The 15,690-nt window shown below is 50.4% G+C and overlaps 1 pseudogene across 1 annotated transcript; it reads right to left on the bottom strand.

The window, feature by feature from the left end:
* Positions 1–5,960: 5,960 nt before the first annotated feature.
* On the bottom strand, positions 5,961–11,520 carry LOC122706517 (annotated as a pseudogene). The gene is made up of 2 exons (XR_006344403.1): positions 11,515–11,520; positions 5,961–6,459 (listed from the first exon to the last, which is right to left on the bottom strand). The product of XR_006344403.1 is annotated as a ubiquitin-60S ribosomal protein L40-like (transcript).
* Positions 11,521–15,690: the final 4,170 nt, after the last annotated feature.

Below are 15,690 nucleotides of genomic sequence, written 5' to 3'. Positions count from 1 at the left end.
CCCCGGGGAAGAGCGGCAGGTTCCGGTGACAGGCTCCAAGCGCTTGGCCCGTAGCTCAGTCGCCCCAGAGTCTAATCCCAGTGACAATACAGGCTCCCGGCAGAAGGCTCTGCCAGGGCGGGCGCTCCCCACCCAACTTGTCTAATCTGGACAGGCGCCCGGGCTGGGGGCAAGGGAGCAGTTCAAGCCAGGGACTCTGCGGGCTGGCGGCTGAGGCTCAAGTCCCCGCCCAGACGCTGCAGCTGTGCGGCCGCGGGCACGTTGCTCAACCTCTCCCCTCAGCTCACCCACCAGTGGGAGGGCCGCTGGCATCTTTGTCTGAGAGTCATAGTTTTACCAACTTGGCGAGTGCCTACAAAGGAGCCTGGCCCTGAGGGCTGAAAAATCTGAATTTCAGAGGAGGAGCAGCACTGAGAAAGGCCAGGCCTGGTCAGACCGGCCGAGTGGGCAGCGGGTCCCGGGTGCCACCCTGCAGAAGCCCGGAGCACCGAGGGGCTGGCCACGAGCCCGCCAAGGCAGCAATAGGCCAGGGCCCCGAGCCAAGAGCACAGCCCCGGCTCTGAATGCCGAGAGCGGCGGGGTGAGCCGGCAGGCCCAGGAGGTTGCAGAAGCATGCCCGTGGGAAGAGAGCTCCTGCGGCCACTCACCCACTCGCTCGCCCTGCTGTGCACTCAGCCACCGGGCACCTCTTACATGCTGGGCGGCGTTCTAGGCGCGGGGGAGAGGCCCCCACCCCGCCCCACCAAGCGTCTCTTCCGGAGGTGGGTACGGTACCAGCTGGAGTGCAGGGAAATGGCATGCCAGGCACGTGGGAGGGGTCGGGGGGCCTCCCTGATGACGCTGGGCCAGGAAAGCGTGTCCAGGGCCCGCTTCATGGACCAGCACGGGGTCCCGCCCCCAGGCATCCGCTCTGCCCTCTGTCCTGAGAGTCTTGATCATTCTACCCTTGAATGTGTGTTACAAGTGGAGTCCAATGCCCTGGGAGTTGGAGCTTAGTCTTCCTGCCCACCGCTTCCCTGCCTCTCAACTGCCCTCTCCTCTGCTGGCTGGCGCCCCGGACCCCATCAGAGCTACACACACTTACAAGCCCAGCCACAGCTAACACCTCCTGCCCCCAGTGGGAACCGGAGTGCAGGGAGAGTCAGGGATGGTTATGCGTGTCCCAGGGCATCTCAGGGTAGGGCATGGAGGTGGCGGTCCCTGCCCCGGGCTGGCAGCTACGTGGCGTGTTCTGTAGGAGGTTTGGCACGGCCAAGGTACCGAATAGTTCCTGAACAGAGGTGGTAACCCCTGGGGGGTCGCCCATGGGAAGGGGAGGCTGTTTTCCCAGTAGAGGTGACTCAGCAGCCAGTGATGTGTGTGTACACCCGAGGTCCCATGGGTTCTCATAAGGGTCGCAAGTTCGGCAAGCAGCCCTTACAGGGAGCACAACATTAAGTAACAAATTAAAAAGAGCAGGACAGATCAAGAGAGAGACTGTCTCTTGGAAGAAAGGAAAACATTTTATACCTTGGACCATTTAATAATACTTGTTTGTTTGGTTGGTTTTTTGCTCTTTGAATGAGGAGTCCTGCTGGACCCCACAAAGGACACAGCCAGCTCTGGTCATGTGGTCCTGTGGAATCTGGGAGGACTCCCCAGAACAGGAAAGAGCAAGTGCAAAGGCCCTGAGACAGAGTGTGGTTGGCATAACTGAGCAAGTTGGCCATGTGGCTGGATTAGACAAGGGGAGAGCTGCTGGGCATGAGGCGACAAAGCGGTTGGAAGATGGCATTTGTGTCCATCCTGTCAGCTCTGGAGGGACTTTGGCTGGGTGAGATGGAGAGCCAGTGAGAGTTTAAAGAAGTGAAATGATCTGGTTCACTTTAAAAGGATCATGTTGGGTGGTAGGCTGAGAATGGGCTCAAGGGAGGAGGGTGGGTAGTTCAGAGGGCAGCAAAGGCAGAAACAGGGGATCATTTTGGAGGCCGGTGTAGTGATCCAAGGAAGGGGTGAGGCCTCCCTGGCCGGGGTTGTTGCGGTGTGGGGGCGAGACCTGGCCAGATTCTGAAGATGCTTTCAAGGTAGAGCTGAGTGTTCTGGTAGACTGGATATAGGGTATGCGTCAAAGAGGACCCGAGGACCACTTGGTGGTTTTGTCCTGAGCTATTGGAAAGATGGGGGTGCCCTCAGCCAACCTGAGGAAGGCTCTGATGCAAGTGAGGTGCAAAATGTACCCGTCTCTGACTGCTGCTATAACAAATGACTGCAAACTCGGTGGTTAAAAATGACACTTTTTTTTTTCTCTCTTATAGTTCTGGAGGCCAGAAGTTTGACACCAGCTTCACTAGCCTAAAGCTAAGGTGTCAGCAAGGCTGGCTCCTTCCGAAAAGCTGTGTCCTTCTCTTCCCTAGCTTCTGGAGCCCACCTGCATTCTTTGCCTTGTGACCCCTCCCTCACTTCACTCCAACCACTTGCTTCTGCTGTCGCATCTCCTACTTCCTCCTCTGACCTTCTCCCCTCCCTTTCATGATGGCATTTAGGACTCACCTCATCTCCCTGTCTCCAGAGCCTTAACTGAATCACACCTGGAAGTCCTTTTTGCCATATAAGGTAATATCCACGGGTTTCTGGGATTAGGACGTGTTTATCTTTTGGAGGCCATTATTCCGCCTAGCACAGGCAGTTAGAAACTAGATGTTCAGCTTTGGATATATTAAGCCAAGATTATTAGAAATGCAATGAGAGACGCTGAGAAGTTGGTTGTATAAAAGAATATGGAGTTTAGGGGAGAGGTCCCGTCTGGAGACGCAAATTTGGGAGTCATGAGCGTGTAAACAGCATTTAAAGCTGTGAAACTGACTAAGATCATCTCGGGATCATCATTTCCTCGAGCTGAAGAAATTTCCCAAAAGACAGAGGTAGAAACGAGGAGAGAAAATTTAATGAGAAAATTAAAAGACCAAACCAGGGAGTCCCACATCCAAAATGTCAGGAATTCCTAACACACACACACACAGAGAGAAAGAGAAAACAAAAGAAAGAAAATTATCAAAGACATTTTTAAGAAAAACCTCCCAGAAGGGACTTCCCCGGTGAGCCAGCGGTTAAGACTCCAAGCTTCCACTGCAGAGGGCACAGGTTCAATCCTGGTCAGGGAACTAAGATCCCGCATGCCACGTGGCATGGCCAAAAGATTAAAACAAAACGGAAACAAAACCTATTTTAAGGACCTCCCGGGTGGTACAGTGGGTAAGAATCTGCCTGCCAAAGCAGGGGACACAGGTTTGATCCCCGGTCCGGGAAGATCCCACAAGCCGCACATCAGCTAAGCCCGTGTGCCGCAGCCACTGAGCCCACACGTTAGAGCCACGTTAGAACTGCAGCCACTGCAGCCTGTGTGCCTAGAGCCGGTGCCCGCCACGAGAGAAGCCACTGCCGGAGAAGCCTGGGCACCGCCACGCAGGCCCCTGCTCACCGCAGCTGGAGAAGGCCTGCACGCAGCAATGACCCAGCGCAGCCAAAAATAAACGTTTTTAAAAATAAAACTGTTTCAAGAAGTTGCGTTTATTGAGGCATAATCTGTACACAATCAAATCTTTTTTTTTTTTTAGTAAAAGGCGAAAGATTTATTTGATCTGAAGAGAAACCAGAGTATACAATCAAATCTTTTAAACTGTACAATTCGATGAGTTGTTAAACATGTAAATAATCATGTAACTTCCACCACTATCAAGATACAGAACGTTTCTGTTATCCCCAAAGCTGCCTCAGACCCCACTGCAGTCATTTCCCCTTAGTCCTTCAGGAGCTACTGATCCGGTTACTCTCCTTATTTCAGTGCCTATGACTCTCAGAATGTCATAGAATCATCCAGTATGTAGTCCTTTGTGTCTGAATCCACTCACTTAGCATAGTGCTATTTTAGATGCATCCACTTTGCTCTGTACACAACTAGCTTAGTTTGTCCCACTCTTACTGCTGGAGTCATATTTCATGGTACAGAGGTACCACATTAACCATGTGACTGGAAGTTGGGTTATTCCCAGTTTGGGGTTATGACTAAAGCTACATTTAGGCAGGTTTTTATACACAGGTCTTTGTGTGAACTTATACCTTCATTTCTCAAGGGTAAATGACTAGACGTGGGATTGCTTATCATTTTACACACACTCACGCAGACACAGATACCAAACTGAGAGCCCAGAAATAAACTCACACATCTATGGTCAATTAATCTATGACAAAAGAGGCAAAAATATACAATGGAGAAAAGACAGTCTCTTCAACAAGTGGTGCTGGGGAAGCTGGACAACTACATGTAATTCAACGAAATTAGAACACTCCCTCACACCATATACAAAAATAAACTCAAAATGGTTAAAAGACCTAAATATAAGACATGACACCTTAAGGTTCTTGGAAGAGAATGTAGACAAAACATTCTCGGATATAAATCACAGAAATATTTTGTTAGATAATTTTCTCAAGGCAAAAGAAATAAAAGCAAAAATTAACAAATGGGACCTAATTAAACTTAAAAGCTTTTGGATGACAAAGAAAACCATCAACAAAACAAAAAGACAACCTAGGGAATGGGAGAGAATATTTGTAAATGATGTGACTGATAAGGGATTAATATTCAAAATAAATAAACAGCTTGTAAAACTCAATATCAAAAAGACAAACACCCTCATTAAAAAATAGACAGACGACCTAAATAAATGTTTCTCCAAAGAAGACATATGAAAAAAAAAAAAAAAAAGAAGAAGACATATGGATGGCCAACAAGCACATTAAAAGATGCTCAACATCGCTAATAGAGAAATGCGAATCAAAACTGCAATGAGGTATCACCTCACACCTATCAGAATGGCTATCATCAAAAATCTAAATAATACACACTGGAAAAAGAAACTCTCCTACACTGTTAGTGGGAATGTAAATTGGTGCAACCACTATGGAGAACAGTAAGAACAGACCAGTATGAAAGTTCCTTATAAAACTTAAAATAGAGTTATCAAATGATCCAGCAATCCCACTCCCAAGCATATACCCAGAAAATATGAAAACTCTAATTCAAAAAGATACGTGTACCCCAGTGTCCATAGCAGCACTATTTACAGTAGCCAAGACATGGAAGCAACCCAAGTGTCCAATCAACAGACAGTTGTTCTAAGATGTGGTATGTAGACAATGGAATACTACTCAGCCATAAAAAAGATTGAAATACTGACGTTTGCAGCAACATGCATGGACCTAGAGATTATCACACTAACTGAAGTAAGTCAGACAGAGGAAGACAAACATTTATATGTGGACTCTAAAAAATAATACAAATGAATATATATTCAAAAGAGAAACAAGACTCTCAGACATAGGAAAAAAAAAACAAAAAATCTTACAGTTACCAACGAGGAAAGGGAGAAGGGGAGGGATAAACTAGAAGTATGAGATTAACAGCTACAAATTAATACACATAAAATAGATAAGCAACAAGGATTTGCTATATAGCACAAGGAACTATAATATATTATATTAACCTACAGTGGAAAATAATCTCAAATGTAGATATGTATATATATACACACACATATCTGAATCACTTTTCTGTATACCTGAAACTAAGACAATATTGTAAATCAACTATACTCAATGTTTCAACTAATTAATTTTATTTTTCACCGCACTGGGCCTCCATTGCTGCATCTGGGCTTTCTCTAGTTGCAGTGATCAGGGGCTTCTCTTGGCTGTGGTGCGCAGGCTTCTCGCTGCACTGCCTCCTCTTGTTGCCTAGCGCTCTAGCGCTGTCGAGCCCACAATGGGCTCAGAAGTTGTGGTGCATGGGCTTTGTTGCTCCATGGCATGTGGAATCTTCCCTGACCAGGGATCAAACCCATGTCCCCTGCATTAGCAGGCAGATTCTTATCCACTGTACCAACAGGGAAGTCCAACCATACCTCAATTTTTTTTTTTTTTTTACTGCTCCAGTCAATGAAAGGGAAACTTTATTGACGCCCCAGGACCACGGGGCTTGGGCAGGAGGCCGCCCTGCGGGCAAAGGAGAAGCCGGCGGAGGAGCTTTACTTGACCTTCTTCTCGGGGCGCAGGTTGTTGGTGTGGCCGCACTTCTTCTTGCGGCAGTTGACAGCACGGGGGTGCAGGCGGGCGTAACACTTGTAGCAGATCATCTTGTCGCAGTTGTATTTCTGAGCGAGCTGGCGGAGGGAAGGCTCAGTGATGCCGCCTCGCAGACGGAGCACCAAGTGCAGGGTGGACTCTTTCTGGATACTGTAGTCTGACAGAGCGCGCCATCCTCCAGCTGTGTGCCCCCGAAGACCAGACGCTGCTGGTCAGGTGGGATGCCCTCCTTGTCTTGGATTTTGGCTTTGACATTCTCAGTGGTGTCACTGGGCTCGACCTCAAGGGTGATGGTCTTGCCCGTCAGGGTCTTCACAAAGATCTGCATCTCTGCGTCTGCTGCTCGGCCGCCTGGTTGAAGAGAAAGAGGGCCGGCGGAACCGGAAACCGCCGATTCGCCGCCGAAAGCGCCTGCCTATACCTCAATTTAAGAAAGTAAATTACAGAGTGTGAGATGCATGAAAAGAATAACATGGAAACTTACATTACCATGTGTAAAATAGACAGCCAACGGGAATTTGCTGTATGTCTCAGGAAACTCAAACAGGGGCTCTGTATCAACCTAGAGGGGTGGGATGGGGCGGGAGAGGAGAGGGCGGTTCAAACCGGAAGGGATATGTGTACACCTATGGCTGATTCTTGTTGAGGTTTGACAGAAAACAGCAAAATTCTGTAAAGCAATCATCCTTCAATAAAATGAATAAATTTTTCAAAAAAGGAAGAAAAGAAAATGCACAACGTTTCCCAAGGGGCTGAACCGTTTTGCATTCCCAGCAGCCCTGTATGAGAGTTCCATGTGTCCCACTTCCTTGTCAACACTTGACATTGTGATTCAATCATTTTAGTCTTTATAGCTGGTGTGTGATGGTATCTCATGATGAGGACCAATGATGATCTTTTCATGTGCTTATAGGTCATCGCTATCTCTGCTGAAGTATCTCTTCAAAATCTTTTGTTCGGGTTTTATTGGGTTGTTTGTCTTATTATTGAGTCATAAAAATTCTTTCTAATCTTTCTAATCTTTCTAATCACATCCTTGATTAAGAATATATTTTGCACAGCTTTGTAAGCAGAGCCCTAACACACACAACAACGATACTAATAAAGATACTAGCACAGTCATTTCTCCTCTGGCATCAGCATCTAGCCTCCCTATGCAGTCTTAGTCTTCAGGCTTCTGCTTCCTTCTCAGAGATGCTGACCCTTGAAGATGTTCGCCTCTAAAAGAGACCAGTTTAATCAACAATAAAAATACAGTTTGGAGGGCTTCCCTGGTGGTCTAGTTGTTAAGAATTTGCCTGCCGATGTAGGGGACACGGGTCTGATTCCTGGTCCAGGAGGATGCAACATGCCCAGGAGCAAACTAAGCCCATGAGTCACAACTACAGAGCCCACACACCGAAGCTACTGAAGCCCACAAGCCCTCGAGCCCCATGCTTTGCAACGAGAAGCCCTCACACACCATTGAAGACACAGCACAGCCAAAAATAAATAAACCTTTAAAAAAAATTACAGTCTGGAGGTAGCTCTGTTTATCCATCAAAAGCAAAACGTTTTGAAGCGTCCCTAGTGGTCCAGTGGCTAAGAAAGCAGAGGCAGGCTCCATCCCTGGTCAGGGAACTAAGATCCCAGATGCCCTGGAGCACCTAGGCTGGAGTACCACGAGTAAAGAGATTGTGCACAGCTTTGAAAGAGCCTGCCCGCGGCAACTAAGACCCAAGGCAGCCAAGTGAATTTTTTTTTAAGAAATGTTTTAATAGAAGGGCACATCTTTGCAGCTTCTTCATCGGCAGGCTCAGCTTCCCCAGCCAGACTGAACACGGAGAGGATGGAAATGGCCCTACAGCACGTTTCTTGCACTAAGGAAAGACTTCCTATGGGATTTTCCAGCTTACCTTAGCTTTTTAAGGCCTTCATATACTACTAAGGACCTCTTTTTTTTTTTCATTTATTTTTATTAGTTGGAGGCTAATTACTTTACAATATTGTAGTGGTTTTTGTCATACATTGACATGAATCAGCCATGGATTTACATGTGTTCCCCATCCCGATCCCCCCTCCCACCTCCCTCTCCACCCGATTCCTCTGGGTCTTCCCAGTGCACCAGCCCCGAGCACTTGTCTTCATGCATCCAGCCTGGGCTGGTGATCTGTTTCACCCTAGATAATATACATGTTTCGATGCTGTTCTCTCAAAACATCCCACTAAGGACCTCTTTTAATTGTTTGGATTCTTGTCTCTGCTGACCTCAAAAACATTAACACGCTGGGGAAAATTGTGTAAGAGAGACCCAGGTTGCGCTGATGTCATGGCCCTGCCCACCAATCACCAGTGAGATAACATGCGCTAACAAAACACGTGTCCTAGCAAAACAGTCCGTACACAGCTTAGCTCAGCCGTGAACAGTATTTATAAAGGTAACATAATGAAATTCTGAATATTGCTTAAACCAGAAATATGATATAGCTATGCTGTGAAAAGGGAAAAGACGTTTTGGGAGAGGCAAGTAAGGTTGCTAAATTCTCATTTGCCATAGTAGGGAGACAGTTGATAATACGCTGAACTGAAAATTCAAGAAATAACAACATCAGCATAATTTTCATAAATATGAAGGTCTCTCTCTCACACACACAAAATAATTGAAAGAGGTTCCCCTCTGGGGCATGTGAGTCAGAGATGGGCCTGTGAGTCGTCCATCAGAAGTATTGGCATACTATTTGCATTAGTTAAAAATCTGGTGAAAAATCAAGTCCAGAGAGTACTTCCCTGGTGGCACAGTGGATAAGAATCTGACTGCCAATGCAGGGGACACGGTTTGATCCCTGGTCCGGGAAGATTACACATGCCACGGGGCAACTAAGTCTGTGTGTCATAATTCCAGAGCCCACACCCTAGAGCCTGTGCTCCAGGAGAGAAGTCACCACAATGAGAAGCCAGTGCAAAGGCCCAGTGGAACCAAAATTAAACAGATAAATAAAAATTTTGAGAACTCAAGTCCACAAATTATCTTGATAATAATATAAATTGGGCTTTTTAATTGGAATTTGAATCAGATCTTTCTGACTGTAATCACTTGTTACACGTAGGGAGCATTAGAAGCTGATTGGGGAGATGACAAGCAAGTGATGGGCTGTGACCCATACGTGTGTGTGTGGGTGTGTGTGTGCCCACGTGCCGTGTACATCCCCTTCTGGCCCAGCAGGGCCCATCTGTCAAGACCAATGTTCTCCAGCAAGGCTCCCACATGGCCTTACTGTGCTCTTCACACCTCATTCAGCAACACCGCCCCCCTTGCTCAGCCAGGCAGGCTAAGGGTTGGCGATTACCCTTCAGCGTCACTTGGAGGCATATCAGGGGTCCTTATCCACTTGGAGGAAATTCCCGAACTTGTACAGAATCGTCTCAGGCACCTGGGTACAAGTGGTAGCAGTCAGTCACTTTATCCCCACATACCAAGAGGAGTGCCACCAGCTGCCTTCTCTGGGGCTGGTAGAAAGGACAGATCGCCCTGTTCCAGCTTGTGTTGTGTTGTGTCTGTGCGGAGGAGGCTGAGGAGGGGGGCCAGGGGGAGAGAGACAGAGAAGAGAAGGCTCTGCTCTTCAGCTGGTGAGGGCTTTTTAAGGTCAGGCTGGCATGCCTAGGCACCCAAGGCTGCAGAACTGTGGATGGGGGCAGTGGCTCTGAAGCCAGGGATCCTCCTGATCTGGCAGCAGCACCTCACCTAGTTCAGGGTGACAGCAAATGCCCACTTGGCATTCACGGTGTGCCACACTCATCACTGTGTGTAATCCAGACAAAAATCCTTGAGGAAGGCACCGTTATCCCCATTTTACAGATGAACAAACTGAGGCACAGAAAGTTTACGTAACTTCCCCAAAATTACACAGCCAGACCTAAATAGCAGGTGGTGGAGCTCCACTATCCAAGCACAGGTCCTGTCTGAAAGCTCATCTGGTTAACTTCTTGCTACAAAATATCCAATCGGTAATTGTGAAATGGATTCTAAGCTCACAAAATAAGGCAAGGTGTGTATAGAGTGCAGGATTTAGCATCACAACTATGTTTGAATCTTGTCTCCTGCTGGAGGAAGCCCATCTCCATGACCTGTATCCACAGCCTCCCGGCACTGAGAACCCAGTGGGCTGGCTCAGTGAAGTGCCCTCCTGGGAGGTCAGGGGGCCTTGGACAGGCTGGCACTTGATTGAATGTCATTGCTCTTAAGGTCAGGGTCAGGTGCCCCCTTGGTGAGTCTTCTTTTTCATTTTCTGGGGACCTCCCCTGGTGTTTCCCTCCAGCCCTGGGGTTGGTGACTGTCCCCCCTGCGCTGGTCCTGGAGGGCTGGACTCATCCGCTGGTTCCCTTAACCCCCCGTGGCCCCGCCCATTTGCTAAGTAGTCCCCTTTGTAAATAATCCTCCTGGAATTTCCCTGATTCGCGGAAGCCATCTGTTTTCCCAAGGGCCCTGACTGATGTGACAGTGTCATGAATAATGGGGGAACTGGAAGCACCTGAACTGTGGGAGAGCAGGGGTGGGGGGCGGGGAGGGCTGGCTGACCAGGGGTCACTGCACAGCGGCTGGGCTGGGCGGGAGCGGAGGCCAGGGTGTTGCGGGAGTAGAGGAGGGGCCGCCAAGGGCAGGACGCTTGAGGAAGAACAGAAACCTGGAGACGGAATTGCCCAACCTGCACTGGTCACGACCTCCAGCAAGCTTCCTGTAGGCAGCGAACCGCAACCTGGGGGCCTTGAGGCCAGCACGGAGGACACAGTCAAGGTCGGAAATGAATGCATCCATAAACGACGGAATGAGTGTCCAGACCCAGCACTGCCTTCTCTTCTTCCCATGGGGCCCCTAAGCGGACCCCAGGAAGAGAGGAGATAGCGATTTAGGTCTCACACCAGGATGAGGGGTGTGTGTATGTGAGAGAGAGAGAGAGAAAGAGAGACAGAGACAGGTGTGTGGTGTAGGGTGATGTGTGTGCGACTGTCCGTCAAGGCGAAGTACCGCGTGGACCCCGCCCCGCCAACCTGGGGTGAAACCCCGCCCACAGGATGCCCCGCCCACCGGGGCCACGCCCACCCGGAGGCCCCTCCCACTCGAGGCGGAGGCGTTGGCGCCGAGAGCCCCCGAGTCTCCGAGAGCTCGCCTGGCCCGGCTGCCGCGGGACGGGCGTCTGCTCTGCCAGGTTCGAGCCCCGGGCACTGTAGGTCCCCGCGCCCTGGCCCTGCACGAGTGACGAACCCTCTCTGGGCTTCAGACGACACCGGCCTCACGAAGTGTCCGCAGGGATGAGCCGAGGCTTCGGTGTATAAAGCGCTGACCGCGTCCTGGGCAGGGGCGCCCCTCGGCCAACGACGCCCCCCGCCCCCGCCCGCGCCGGGGCGGTGACCCAGCACCTCGGCCCAGTGGCAGCAGCAGGGGCCTGTGTGGGCATGGGCACAGCCACCCAGCTGACCCCGCGCTGAGGTTCGGCGGCCTGCTGCTGCGGGGTCGGCCGTGCGCTCCCGAGACGGAGGCGGCGCGGGGGCGCGCGGAGAGCGCCACTCGGTGCTGGGCGGCGGGGGACCCCGTGGCGGACACACCCCCGCAGGGCCGCGTCCAGCAGAGCGAAACGGAGAAACAGACCGCTGGCTGCCTTCCTGTCAAGTTCTTTTCTAACCTTGATCACCGAAAATATTACTATTCTGATGCCCCAGAGGAGCGAACGGAACCACGATTGGTTCGCAGCCAAGGTTTGTGGAAACCGGTTTCCCCGGGAACCGCGGGGGCGGAACACACTAGCCTCCTTCCCGTCCCCCCATTCCTCCCACACACCCGGGGAGGGAGGGGAGACGCAGGGATTGTGCGGGTGGAGGGCTGCCGGGGGGCGGAGTGGGAGGGGTAGGAGCTGGCCTGGGGCGGGTGGAGGTGGGAGGGGCTGTCCCGCAGTGGGTAATAAGCCTGGGCACAGAAGGCCTAAATCCCCAGGACTTTAACTTATCACCTGCCACGTCGGGCTTCGCAGGTGGCGCTAATGATAAAGAATCTGCCAGCCAATACGGGGAGGAGGGGGGAGGTGTTCAATCCCTGGGTCGGGAAGATCACTTGGAGGAGGAAATGGCCACCCACTCCAGTATTCTTGCCTGGAGAATCCCATGGACTGAGGAGCCCGGTGGGCTAGAGTCCACGGGGTCGCAGCGAGTCAGACACAACTGAGGCGACTCAGCACACCTTTTGTCAGCAAAGTGGTGTTTCTGTCTCTACCCCCTGAGGAAGCCACTGAGGGGTCCCTGAGAGGCAGTGGGCAGGTATAATTTCCACATAGAAAAACCCCTTTAGCAGAAAAGGGTCTGAATGGAGCGGAGAGGTGAGGGTGTTTCCAGCTGGGAGTAGGGCAGGGGGAGAAAAGGGGCGGGGTGGACAGCAGTTGGGGGGTGGGCCGAGCAGGGGAGAGGCCCCAGACGTGCCTGGCTGCCTGCAGTGCTGGGTCAATGAAGGGCCCAGTGGGGTCTGGACTCAGAGGAAGAGGAGTCCTGACTTGTGTGTGGCCCTTCGGTGGGCATGACAAAGCAGGATGTCAGCATGGGACCTACTGGCTCCTACTTGCAGAGGGCTCTGTGGGCACTAGACGGCCTGCTCGGACCCCGTGCCCAAGCACCGGGCTGTCCCAGGTCCCTTTCTCTCCTTTCCAAGTCCCACCCTTCAAAGCACATTCCAAAGGGGACCCCTTCGCTGCACCAGCACCCCCACCTTAGTCCCCTTCAGGGGCCTCCTCCCCTCCTCTTGGCATATGCCAGCCAGCCTCCCCATGGTGGCCAGTGGGCATTGAAAAACACCAACCTGGTCTCTCTCTCCACCCAGAATAAGAGCCAGACTCATGGCCCGCAAACCCCAACCTGACCTCACCTCCCTCCTCCCCTGCTCTGCCCGCTGCACCCCGGGGCTGCCCCCAGAGCTCCCCCTACCTCCTTCCTTTCTCACCCACTCTCCTCCTTCACACACCCCTCCCCAGGAGCCCCAGAAGGCTGCCTGCTCAGTATTCAAGCCCCATCTCAAATGTCACCTTCTCCTGGCAAAAGCAGCCATCTCTGTAACATGAATCTGGGTTTATTTCATTTTCTTTGTATGCTTACCAGCATTTGAAGAGTGACTTTACTTGTGTTCTCGTTTATCATTTTCTCCCAGACCAGAATATAAGCTCCCTGAGGACAGGGACCGTGTCTATCTTACTCAAGGTTATGTTGCCAGAGCCTCGACCAGTGCTGGGCACATGGGAGAAGGCCAGTGAACACTTATTTCCTGAACAAGCCTGCTGGCCCCTGGGGGAGACAGATATGTCTCCAGGTTGTGATGAGTGAGCCAGGTCTAAGCAGTCTGGGAGAAGGTGGCAGAGCTGAGTCTTCCTGGGGGGAATCTGGAAAAACCTTGAAGAAGAGGAAGGATTTGAATTGTGACAAGAGCAGGTAACAATTCTTGAGAAAATTGGCAGAAGCACCTTTGCAGGAGTAGGGTCTTGGAGGAGAGGAGGGCCTGGCCTCTGGATGGCTGATGTATAAGATCCAGATATGTGGGAATTCCCTGATGGCTCAGTGGTTAGGACTCAGAGCTTTTGCTTCCTGGGGCCCAGATTCAATCTCTGATTGGAGAAACTAAGATTCTACAAGCTGAGCAGCCAAAAAACCCCAAGCAACATCAAAAGCCAGGTGTGGGGTGCTGGGGGCATAGGAGATTAACCTGAAAAGGTAGACTGGGGCCAGGCTATGAACTGTCTTGTTAGGGACTGAATTGTGTCCCCCACAAGATTCATATGTTGACCTCCTAACCCCTAACACACCTCTGAATGTGACTGTCTTTGAAGATATGGCCTTTAAAGAGGTAATCAAGATTAAACAGATCCGATGTTGGGCCCTAATCCAGTAGACAGAGCGTGCGTGCTAAGTGGCTTCAGTCGTGTCTGACTCTCTGTGACCCCATGGACTTGTAGCCTGCCGGGCACCTGTCCATGGGGTTCTCCAGGCAAGAATACCGGAGTGGGTTGCCATGCCCTCCTCCAGGAGATCTTCCTGACCCAGGCATCGAACTGGAGTCACTTGTGTCTCCTGCATTGGCGGATGGGTTCTTTACCACCAGCGCCACCTGGGAAGCCCCAGTAGACTGATGACCTTATAAAAAGAGGGAGAGGGACTTCCCTGGTGGTCCAGTAGCTAAGGCTCCGAGCTTCGAATGTGGGGGACCCAGGTTTGATCCCTGGTCAGGGAACTAGGTCCCATGCTGTAACTAATGATCCTTCATGCCACAACAAAGATTGAAGACCTCACAGGCTGCAACGAAGACCTGGCACAGCCAAATAAATAAAGTTTTTTTTTAATAAATTAAAAGAGGGAGAGAAACCAGGGATAAAGGAACACCATGCACAAAGAGAAAAGACCATGTGAGGGGCTGGCAAGGGGGCAGCCATCTGCAAGCTGAGCAGAGAAGCCTCAGAGGAACCCAGACTTGCCAACACCTTGAGGTGGGACTTCCAACCTCCAGAACTGTGAGAAAATAAATTTCTGTTGTTAAGACTAACATAGGTCTTAAGATTGAAATTTTTGAATTTTAAATCCTACTATATTAACCTGGTTCAAAAACCAAACAGAAAAAGTCATAGTGACTAGATGCGCAGGTCAGCGTCAACCAGTGAAACTGCATGTTGATAGTATGTGATGATCATAGCATTTTATCCCTGTGATATTCCTCCCCAAATCCCATAAACTCAAGCGAATCATGAAGAAAATATCAGATAGATAGCAATTGAGAAATATTCTCAGTTCAGTTCAGTCGCTTAGTCAGGTCCGACTCTTTGTGATCCCATGGACTGCAGCACGCCAGGCTTCCCTGCCCATCACCATCTCCCAGAGCTTGTTCACTCATGTCCATCAAGTCAGTGATGCCATCCAACCATCTCATCCTCTGTCATCCCCTTCTCCTGTTGCCTTCAATATTTGGCAGCATCAGGGTCTTTTCCAATGAGTCAGTTCTTTACATCAGGTTGCCAAAGTATTGGAGTTTCAACTTCAGCATCAGCCCTTCCAATGAATATTCTCCCAAATACCTAACCAGTATTCTTCAAAATTGTCAAGGTCATATAAAATAAGGAAGGTTCAGGAAACTGTCACAGCCAAGAGGAACTGAAGGTCACATGATGACTAAATGTAATGTGTCCTGGAGGGGATCCCAGAGTAAAGGACACTGGGTAAACTAACGTGTGTGTGCTAAGTCGCTTCAGTCATGTCTGACTCTGCAATGCCATGGACTGTAGCCCACCAGGTTCCCCTGTCCATGGGATTTCCCAAACAAGAATACTGGAGTGGGTTGCCATGCCCACCTCCAGGAGACCTTCCTGACCCAGGGATCGTACCCGAGTCTCTAACGTCGCCTGCACCAGCAGGCGGTTCTTTACCACTAGCACCACCTGGGAATCCTAGATAAGTTACTGTGTTCAGTTGCTAAGTTGTGTCTGACTTTACAACCCCATGAACTGCAGCACTCCAGGCTGTCGTGTCCTTCACCATCTCCCTGAGTTTGCTCAAACTCATGTCCATTGAGTCAGT

Source organism: Cervus elaphus, chromosome 13, assembly GCF_910594005.1.
Source record: "Cervus elaphus chromosome 13, mCerEla1.1, whole genome shotgun sequence".
NCBI lineage: Eukaryota > Metazoa > Chordata > Mammalia > Artiodactyla > Cervidae > Cervus > Cervus elaphus.
The sequence above is the reverse complement of the archived record's forward strand: the minus strand, read 5'-3'. Positions and strand labels throughout refer to the sequence as shown.